The sequence below is a fragment of the Rhinatrema bivittatum genome, chromosome 1 (genome assembly GCF_901001135.1).
Source record: "Rhinatrema bivittatum chromosome 1, aRhiBiv1.1, whole genome shotgun sequence".
In the NCBI taxonomy this organism is placed as follows: Eukaryota; Metazoa; Chordata; class Amphibia; order Gymnophiona; family Rhinatrematidae; genus Rhinatrema; species Rhinatrema bivittatum.
This window is the reverse complement of record NC_042615.1, coordinates 126,100,496-126,109,952: the sequence shown is the minus strand read 5'-3', so window position 1 is coordinate 126,109,952 and position 9,457 is coordinate 126,100,496.

Here is a 9,457-nt window from a genome sequence, read left to right as displayed (position 1 = left end):
GTTATCTCTCTAGCGTGACCCGATGATACATTTACCCAGTCAATATTGGGGTAATTGAAGTCTCCCATTATTACTGCACTACCAATTTGGTTAGCTTCCCTAATTTCTCTTAGCATTTCACTGTCCGTCTCACCATCTTGACCAGGTGGACGGTAGTATACCCCTATCACTATAGTCTTCCCCGACACACAAGGGATTTCTACACATAAAGCGCCACACCTCCTCCCGAGTGCTCCTCTCTGTCATTGCGATATAATTTGTACCCCAGTATAGCACTGTCCCATTGGTTATCCTCTTTCCACCATGTCTCTGAGATGCCAATTAAGTCTATGTCATCATTCACTGCTATACATTCTAATTCTCCCATCTTACTTCTTAGACTTCTGGCATTAGCATACAAACATTTCAAAGTTTGTTTTTTGTTTGTATTTTCATTCTTTTTTTAATTGATAGGGATAAGTTTGAATTTTTTAGCTCAGGTGAGTTTTTAGTTACAGGCACTTGGACTGCTTTTCTAATTATTGGAACCTCACTGTCGGGATGCCCTAATTCTAATGCATCATTAGTATCCTTTAAAGATACCTCTCTCCGAACCATGCACTGCTGAGCGACTGTCGGCTTTCCCCTTTGTTCTAGTTTAAAAGCTGCTCTATCTCCTTTTTAAAGGTTAGCGCCAGCAGTCTGGTTCCACCCTGGTTAAGGTGGAGCCCATCCCTTCGGAAGAGACTTCCCCTTCCCCAAAAGGTTCCCCAGTTCCTAACAAAACTGAATCCCTCTTCCTTGCACCATCGTCTCATCCACATATTGAGACTCCGGAGCTCTGCCTGCCTCTGGTGACCTGCGCGTGGAACAGGGAGCATTTCAGAGAATGTTACCCTGGAGGTTCTGGATTTAAGCTTTCTACCTAAGAGCCTAAATTTGGCTTCCAGAACCTCCTTCCCACATTTTCCTATGTCGTTGGTGCCCACGTGTACCATGACAGCCGGCTCCTCCCCAGCACTGTCTAAAATCCTATCTAGGTGACGCGTGAGGTCCGCCACCTTCGCACCAGGTAGGCATGTTACCAGGCGATCCTCACGCCCACCAGCCACCCAGCTATCTACATTCCTAATAATCGAATCACCAACTATGACGGCCGACCTAACCCTTCCCTCCTGGGCAGTAGGCCTTGGGGAGATATCCTCAGTGTGAAAGGACAATGCATCACCTGGAGAGCAGGTCCTTGCTACAGGATCCTTTCCTGCTGCACCTGGTTGGTGCTCTCCCATCATGAGACCTTCTTCCTCCAAGGCAGCACCAGGGCTGCCAGTCTGAAGTTGGGACTTGACTACTATGTCCCTGAAGGTCTCATCTTTATACCTCTCTGTCTGCCTCAGCTCCTCTAGGTCTGCCACTCTTGCCTCCAGAGATCGGACTCGTTCTCTGAGAGCCAGGAGCTCTTTGCATCGCATGCACATGTACAACTTCTCACCGGTGGGTAAAAAATCATACATGTGACACTCGATGCAAAAGACTGGGAAGCCCCCCTCTTGCTGCTGGACTGCTGCCTTCATCTCAATTTTGATCAGTTCCTAGTTAAGTTTTAGGAATGTGTCTAACGTCCTTTAAATGTATTAGTGAATTCACTATGTGTCTGGTAGTGGCCTACCGGGGTCTGATTGAATTCTCAATAAAGTTTTTGTTGATTTTTTTTTTTTTTTTGTGAAAGTGGCACCTGCCTATAAATTAAGGGATGAGCTAGGGGTGGGTAGGCGAGGGTTGGGAAATACAAACAGTCTAACTTCAGTTAGTCAGCCTGAGTGACTCACTGCTCCCTTGATTAACAAATGTTGGTCCCTATTCAAACCTAATCACACTACCTCAACACCTTTCCAAGGTGAGTAACTGAGCTGAACTATTCAACTTTTTTACTTAGGTAAACACTGCTCCTAGCTTATTTCTAGCTTCTGGCTTCTTTTTGGGTTGGTTTTTTTTTTTTCAATACAAGCACTCATTTAGTATTAAACACAAACACTCAGTTCTTTAAAAGTCTGGAGAACACTCAGTTCTGCAGACTTTTAAAAATAAACACACTACCTACTGCTACCTTATTGACTGACTAAAAATACAAACAGTCTAACTTGTTTATTCACAGCCTTTCTGACTATTAAAGGCACAAACACACAAACACACTAAATAATATTCCCAAATAGTTAACTTTGCCCCAATACTTTTAAAAAAGACAATGTCCCAAGTAAAAACTTACTGATTCCTTTCAGCCACCAGCAAGGTGATCCTCTCCTCTCAGTGTGGTTCCTGTTCTTGCCTTCCGATTCCTGTTCTTGCCTTCCGATTCCTGTTCCTTCCTCCCGAGTCCTGTCCCCGCTCCATTTCCTTCGGACGGATCTTCTGGCTTCTGACCTTGGACTGGCTTCGGTGACTCTTCTGGCTTCTGACCTCGGACTGGCTATCGGTGACTCTCGGGCTTCGGACTCTGGACTGGATATTGGCGACTCTGGCATCCGACCTTGGGTTGACTATCATCACTTCCTCCAGCTGCAGTTCCACCTTCTTCACTGGGGTCCACATAAGACCAGCCAGCCCTATGCACCCAAGGGCTCAACCCGCGGGGAACAGGGTTGGTATTGGTGAAGCTCCAGCTGGCCCCTGCATCAGTTCAGCCTCGCCTCCCGACGGTAGGGACCCCCCCCCACAGGTAGTGCCAACTCCACCTCGGGCAAGGGGTCCACATTCTCTTCCGTGAGCATAACAGTTTGCCAAGTCCATGGACCTGGCAGAGCTGTCGGTCCTTCAGGCTCCTCTTGGCCTGGCACATCACATCCTGGAACAGCAGAAATTCTTGGAGACCCTGTCAGCAGCCCTTGATCACCTGACCAATCGCTTGGATGCTGTCTCGTCATCTGCCAAGTTAAACCCTGCCACCTTTACAGTCAAGCACCGCCCTACAGTGCCACTGCCCGCACCTCTTCGGTTTTCTGGAGATTCTCGTATGTGCAGGGGTTTTTTGAATTTGTGCAATATGCATTTTTTCCTTCAACCTGTTTTCTTTCCTGACGTGATTTCCAAGACCACTTATATTTATTTATTTATTTATTTTAAATTTTTATATACCGATTTTCATGCATCAAATGCATATCAAACCGGTTTACAATGAAACAGTATAAGCAGGAAATAAAATTCCTTAGTCTAATACAATGAAACATCTGTAACAAAATAATTGTAAATAAAGCAAGAAGCTAAACAACATTACTAAACGTTAAATTATTAACGAAAACATACATACAGTTATTTTAAAAGGAGCACAAAGGTTAGCACGAAGGGAAGCACAAAGGGGAAAGCCCCTTTGTCGCGCGACGCCTGGTGGACATATTCTCTCTTTGTTGGATGAGAAAGCCTTGACTTGGGCGTTGCCCCTATGGGAAAGGGCCGATCCCATTCTACATGACCTGCCTGGATTCTTAAACCTGTTCCGGTCAGTCTTCGACGATCCTGGTCAAAGGGCCATATCCGGATCTTCTCTGTTACGCCGCCAGCAAGGTTCAAGAACCTTGTTTGACTATGTTGTGGAGTTCAGGACCCTCGCCTCTGAGCTCCAATGGGACTTTAAGTGCCTTCGGGCCTCTTCATGGAGGGTCTTAGCCCACGAATCAAGGATGAACTCGCCGCTCGGGAATCACCCGAGTCTCTGGACTCTTTAATTGATCTCACGGGTCGTATTGACCGTTGTCTGCGAGAATGCTCTGCAGAAGTTGAAACTGCCCGAAGAATCATGCCTGGCCCAATTTGGATCCACCGCACATCTTCTCCTAAACTGGACCACATCCCATGCTATGCCAATGTGTCCTGCCAGTCCAGGAAACTTCCAGGCCAAGGTCCTGCAAGAGGACTTCTCTTAGGTCTGACCTCGCCTGCTCCTCCAGTGACTCTGCCCATCGCCATCAAGGTAAGCAACCAGGAATTTCATACTCTGGCCTTTGTGGACTCCGGGGCCAGGGTCAACTTTATCCTGAAGCAACTGGTTGAACACCTGCGAATACCCACTGTCCACTCTCCATTCCCTCTCCTCCATACAAGGAGAACCTCTGCCTGGGAGAATCACGTTTTCCACGACTCCTATTCAATTCCGCACTGGGTCACTCCATGTTGAAACCCTACCTTTTTTTATTCTAGATAAAGCCATACACCCAGTGGTCGTTGGTCTGCCATGGCTTCAGCAGCACTCCCCACAATTTGATTGGGCCAGTCTACAACTCTCTCGCTGGGGCCCTTTCTTCCATCACAAGTGCCTGGATTCCGTCACGCCCGTACAGTGTCTCTCCACTATGGTATCCCTGCTGGACCTTCCTCCGCAATACTCCTTATTCACGGACGTCTTCTCAAAAAGGGCTGCGGATGTTCTACCTCCTCATCTTCCTACGATCGCACGATCAATTTGTTACCTAATTCGGAACTTCCCCGAGGCTGGGTTTATCCGTTGTCTGTCTCAGAAACCCTTGCCATGTCTGAATATATTCATGAGAACCTGGCAAAAGGCTTCATCCTGCCCTCTAAATCACCAGTCGGTGCGGGTTTTTTTTTTGTAGGCAAGAAAGACGGATCCCTTCGACCATGTATCAACTATCTGTTGTGGAGCGCTGGATCTCTGGCGCTCCACAACTATCTGTTGTGGAGCGCTGGATCTCTGGCGTCTAGCCGCGGCCCTTGGGCCGCGGCTAGACGCCAGAGATATCTGAAGAGGTGCCGCGGGAGGCGTGGCATGCCCGAGCATGGACTGGACGGAAGCAAGCTGGAGTGAAGACTGGCTGACAGGCCCTCCTCCGGACCTGCACGCTTCGGAAGACCCAACAACGCAATGTTGGTCTTGTGAACAGTCCTCCGACCGTTCCCAGCCCTTTCGGACCTGCCGCAGGGTACGGCACGAAGCGGCAGGCCAGATGGAGGCCAGGGCAGCGAAGACTGGAACATGGATTCAGACGAGACTCAGGATCGACGTAGACTCAGGCATAGACGTGGACTCAGGAACGAGGTGCAGGATGCATAGACGTGGACTACAGGAACAAGGTGCAGGATGCATAGACATGGACTCAGGCAAAGACGTGGACTCAGGAACGAGGTGCAGGATGCATAGACGTGGACAGGCACAGACGTGGACTCAGGACGAGGTACTGCATGCACAGAGGTGGACTCAGGAACGAGGGCTGAAGAAAGACATGGGCACTGTCCCTCAGGGCGCCCTACTCAGACCACCCGCGGGACTGAGTCGCGGACCACCCTGTCCCATGCGCGCCCTACACAGCCCTGGAAGGCTGGTCGCGGACCACGCTGAGAGCGGGAGAGCACAGGGAAGAAGCAGGTTGCTGCACTCCTGGCAGCTCAAGGCAAGATTTGCTGCACTCCTGGCAGCTCAAGGCAGATACGCTGCACTCGGCAGCTCAAGGCAGGTTAAAGCATCAGGGTAAGGAACAAGGATTAAGACAGACCTCAGGGCTGGAACAAGGACATCTGGAACAGTAGGTAACATCAGGACTGGAACACGGATACTGGAACAGGAGTCACACTTCAGGGCTGCAACATGGAACTGGAACAGTAGGTAACATCAGGACTGGAACACGGATACTGGAACAGGAGTCACACCTCAGGGCTGCAACATGGAACTGGAACAGTAGGTAACATCAGGACTGGAACACAGGTACTGGATCAAGAGACAGACCTTGGGACTGGAACGGCAGGCAGACATCAGGACTGGACTAGGAGCTCCAACAGATAACAAGAAACACAGGACCTTGCAGAAGTGCTGGAACACGGACGACTTCCTGGAGCGAAGGATCTCAGGAGTGACCAACTCCTTGCGAAGGCAAAGACAGACTGAACGCTGAGCCCTTTAGTAGAGCTGAGGTGGACAATGCCCAGGGAGGGGTCAGCAAGGGGCCACACCTGGCTGGCCCTTGAAGAGGAGCAGAGAGGCGCGCGCCCGCGCCCTAGGGAGCTGGAGAGAAGAGCTGGAAGCTGGTGGCGTCCTCAGCCACGTGGAGGGCCCAAGGAAGCCGTGGAGCAGCCCTGGGCTGGAGCTGGGTGAAGGCAGGTCGCTGGAGCAGCTCCCAGCCGCAAGGACTGAAGCAGGAAGAAGCAGAGAAAGGTAAGACTGGCTGCAGGGGAAGCAGGGGGCTCTAGCAGGCTGCAGGCACTGCTCCACGCTGCAAGGCTGAAGAGAGAAGTGCTAGCTGCAGGGAGCTGGAGAGGCTGCAGGCACCGGCAGGGACGGTTCCCTGCCGGGTGAGGACCCGGGCTGAAGCAGGCACTGGGAGGGACAGCCTCCCTGCTGGCAGAAGGTCCCGAGATCGCAGCAGCAAGTCGGGGGAAGGCAGAAACAGGAGCAGAGGAGCCGGCCGCATGGCAACAGCTGTGGGGATGGCCCCAGCTGATTCAGGGAGAAAGAAGCAGCAGTGTCAGCAGCCCGACTGGCTGCGAGAAGGTAAGAGCCTGCCCACGCTCCTCGCGGGCAGGATCACAACACTATCGTGGTCTAAATGACATCACCATCAAAGATCGCTACCCGCTGCCTCTGATTTCTGAACTTTTTGATAGACTCTAAGGGGAAAGGATATTTACTAAGTTGGACCTCAGAGGAGCTTACAACTTAGTTCGCATTTGTCAAGGTGATGAGTGGAAACAGCATTTAACACACGCGATGGACACTTTGAGTACTTAGTCATGCCATTTGGCCTCTGTAATGCCCCAGCAGTGTTTCAAAACATGATGAATGAGGTCTTTAGGGATATGCTGTACCAATGTGTTGTAATCTACTTAGACGACATCTTGGTGTTTTCTCACGATCTTCAAACCCATGGCCAAGATGTCAACCAAGTTCTTCAACGGCTGCGGGAAAATCTCCAAATTGGAGAAATGCTGTTTTGAAAAATGGACTGTTCCGTTCCTCGGATATATAGTCTCCAGTCAAGGCTTTCAAATGGACCCCCAGAAGACTATGAGCATCCAAAACTGGCCCCAACCTATTGGTCTCAAGGCCTTGCGGAGGTTCCTCGGCTTCACGAACTACTATAGGTCATTTATTCCACATTACTCAACCTTGACGGCCCCACTTACTGCTATGTCACGCAAAGGGGCCAATCCTTCTCAATGGTCTCCAGAAGCTATGACCGCCTTTCAGGACCTCAAAAAGGCCTTTCTTCAAGAACCATGCCTTCGCCACCCAGACCCACGGTATTCCTTCATCGTCGAGGTGGACGCCTCTGATGTCGGAGTTGGGGCTGTACTTAGTCAGTACTCGACCAATCACACATTACACCCCCGCTCCTTCTTTTCTTGGCGCTTTACTCTGGCTGAGTGCAACTACGCAATTGGAGACAAGGAACTGCTGGCTATAAAACTAGCTTTTGAAGAATGGCACCCCTGGCTGGAAGGGGCCCAGCATCAAATAATAGTGTATACCGATCATAGGAACTTAGAATATCTCCATCACGTCCAATGGCTGAACCACCGTCAGGCCCGCTGGTTGCTGTTTTTTTACGCGATTTAACTTTGTGTTGCAATACTGCCCGGGTGACAAGAATATTCAAGAGATGCCCTCTCCCGCTCTTTCGTCCCGGAGGACGTTCCAGAGACTCCTCCGCATGTCATCGACCTGGCTAGAGTACTGCTCTCCACCACTGTGCCCGTACCTTCAGGGAAAACTGTTGTTCCCCGACAGCTCCAGCGAAAACTTCTCCGATGGGCGCATGAATCATTGAAGGCAGGACATCCTGGTCAAACCCAAATGCTTTCTACCCTGCTGAGGTACTATTGGTGGTCCACAATCAAAAAGGATACATGGGCATAAGTGGAAGCTTGCCCTACGTGTGCCCAGCACAAGCCCCCGTAGATCATCTTTGGGGTCTTTTGCAGCCACTTCCTGTACCGCATGAACGTGGACCCCCATAGCCACGGACTTCATTGTGGACCTCCCTCTCTTGGGTGGCAACAACCAATTTGGGTCATGGTAGACTGCTTCTCAAAGATGGCACACTTTGTGGCACTTCCGGGTCTGCCATCTGCTCCCGAGTTGGCCAACTTGTTCATCCGGGATATCTTCAGGCTTCTCGGACTACCGAAACACATATTGTGTGACCACGGAGTCCTATTCATAGCTCGTTTTTGGAAATACCTCTGCTGGAAATTCGACATTTCCTTAGACCTGACTTTCGCGTACCTTCTCCAGGCTAATAGAAGGAAAGAACCAATAGGATGCTTAAGCAGTTCCTTCGATCTTATGTGAACTTGCAGCAGGACGACTGGGCTGATCTTCTCCCTTGGGCAGAGTTTGCGTTGAATTCGCACCTATCCGCCTTTACAGGATCCTCGCCCATTCAGGTGGTCTATGGAAGCCAACCACTGCCTCCTCTACCGCTCCCATTAGCGGTTCTGTCACCCGCAGCTCAGGGGACTGCTCAGGAGTTACCCCAGTTATGGAACCACACCAAACAACTGCTTCGAAAGGCCGCTCAAACCTCCAAAAGGTTTTATGATGCCCATCACTGGGAAGCGCTGCGCTTCAAACCAGGGGACATGGTCTAGTTAAGCACCCACTTCATACGACTCAAGCTACCATCGGTCCATTTCGCACCCAGATACATTGGACCCTTTTCAGTTCTTCACCAACTGGGCCCAGTCACATACAGCCTTCGCTTGCCTGCATCCCTCCAAATCCACAATGCCTTTCACATATCGCTCCTGAAACCTCTGGTTCTATCCGTCTTCTGAAGCAGATGTCACATATCAGGTTCAGGAGGTGCTGGATGTCAGGAGACAGGGAAAGAGATGGGAGTATCTGCTAGCGTGGGAGGGTTTTGGCCCTGAGGAAAATAGTTGGGAGCCTAGCACCAATATTTTGGACAAAAACCTTCCCACTCAGTTCCACAAGGCCCATCCTTCCAAACCGAAACCCCTAGGGAGGCGCCCTAAGAAGGGGGGTACTGTTACGCTTGCCAGCCGCAGCTACCGGCGGCCAGTCCCCCTCACCTCCTTCGCTGACGCCAGGAACTCTGCCATGACCTGCGCAGCCGCGGGAAGACATCCCTGTCAAGCGCGCCAGGACCCAGCTGCTTGCGCGGCTTCCCCCGCCCGACCTGCACCACCTCCTGCAGCGGGGGAGACGAACGCCGACCTCTTTTTCGCGGCACAGGGCTGCAGATCGATGCCTCCAGCAGCTCTCTCTGGGCCAGGCCCTCCCTAGATGCGCGGCTACGTCTCCTTCGGATTTTTAAAGGGCCAGCCTCACTAATCCAATCCTCACTAATCCACTACCCCAATCCTTTCTCCCTTATTTTTCTTTTTCCTAACTTTGTATTAAAAATGCATCCCATTTATTTATAGTCTTATACGTTCAGCAATACAACAATGTACCACTATTTTATCCGCCCTTCCATTGTTCCCTCTCCCCCCACCCCCTTCCATTGTTCCC